The sequence below is a fragment of the Vombatus ursinus genome, unplaced genomic scaffold (assembly GCF_900497805.2).
Source record: "Vombatus ursinus unplaced genomic scaffold, bare-nosed wombat genome assembly UNPS02012179.1, whole genome shotgun sequence".
Classification (NCBI taxonomy): domain Eukaryota; kingdom Metazoa; phylum Chordata; class Mammalia; order Diprotodontia; family Vombatidae; genus Vombatus; species Vombatus ursinus.
In genome coordinates this window covers 4,955,404-4,956,914 of record NW_020951957.1, presented here as the reverse complement: position 1 = coordinate 4,956,914, position 1,511 = coordinate 4,955,404, and the positions used below count along the sequence as shown (strand labels likewise).

The 1,511-nt window shown below is 39.7% G+C and overlaps 1 pseudogene; it reads right to left on the bottom strand.

The window, feature by feature from the left end:
- Nucleotides 1-626: 626 nt before the first annotated feature.
- LOC114039670 lies at nucleotides 627-1,155 on the bottom strand (annotated as a pseudogene).
- Between the last annotated feature and the right edge of the window lie 356 nt (nucleotides 1,156-1,511).

Genomic DNA, 1,511 nt, shown 5'->3' with positions numbered 1-1,511 from the left:
AGAAACAGATCTTCTGGCAATCCTGTGAGTTCCTTGAGGTCTAGGAGATGTGTCAGCAGGCGACAGGCATAGTTCACCCGTCAACAAAAACCATATCCGGAAGAAAAAAAAAACATTCTTCAATTCCGGGGAAATGAAACCAAACCTGGATATGACTTGCTGAAGTTAAGAAACAAAACAAAACAAAACAAAACAAAACAAAACAAAACAAAACAAAACAAAAAAAAAACACCTGGTAGAGAGGACAGCATAAATACTGAACAGAACCAATAGTCCTGGTAGTCCTGATGGCAGATAAGAAATGGATTTTGGTTGATTTACACAGCTCATTTTATTAAATTGTTTGAATTAACAAAGTGAAATGTTTCATTATATTTTCTCAGAAATAACTACAAAGATTACAGAGTCCTACGCTGTTAAAAGACACAAAGTGGATGCTGAGTGACTAGATGTCACCCCAGGAATGGAATTTTAGAAAGTTAGTCCTTGAAATAGAATGGCACCATGACTCTGGAAGCAGATACAAAGGAATGATGCTTGGAGAGGAGGTAGGGGACACTCTTCAGTTGGCCGGTGGACAGAAAAGAGTCCCATTCTGAGATGGACTCTTGGTCTCCATGGTTTATCTTCCACTGCTCATGCCTCTGTCTTCATAAATGGTAATTTCAATAACACGAAGTCCTCTCTCAATAGGGTCTGTCAGAAGGAAGCCCCGTGGAGCGTAAATCTTCTTATTCTGTTCCTGAATATGTTTGGTGATTTTCTTCAGAACCTTTTCACAGTGTGTTTCCATGCACAAAAAGATAGTATATGCTGTCAAACAGGTTAAAGAACCTTCAAGGTAAGGTTGGCCCCCAAGTTTTTCTGCTTCTGCATAAAGGTTATTTAGAATACGAGCTGTTTCTTCAGACTGCTGCTGGTCAATCTCAATATTTATTCGGCATTTCCCAAACACTGGTTAATCCACAAAACATCTTCACAAAGCGGTTTGATCCTCATTTTCAAAACGAGAAAACGTAGGTGCAGAGTGCTGATCTGCCTCTGACCTGGTTCTCCACTCAGCGGGGAAGTTGGTCTGGAACTGGTACCGGGTGCCACTGCTGTAGTACTGCTGGATAAAGACTTTGCGGGACACAGCGCCCGCTGGGGCCTCATGGTGGGCGGGCCCCGCTGTGCCACCTCCTCTGAGGCCCTCCAATGGCTGTCGCACAGTCTCCTACTTGTTTAATTCTAACTTTTTTTTTTAATATCACAATTTCTTTATTTAGTGTTTTATTTGTCCCCCAGTTACATGTAAAAAACTATTTTTAACATTCTTTTTCAAAACTTTCAAATTCTCTCCCTTCCTTCCTCCCCACTCCCCCTCATTGAGAAAACAAATCAATGTAGGTTATATATGTGTAGTGAAGCAAAACATATCTCTAATAATCATGTTGTGAAAGACAACATAGACAAAAAAAAATAAATAAAACCCTCAAGAAAAATAAAGTAAAAAAAAAAGTATACTTCTA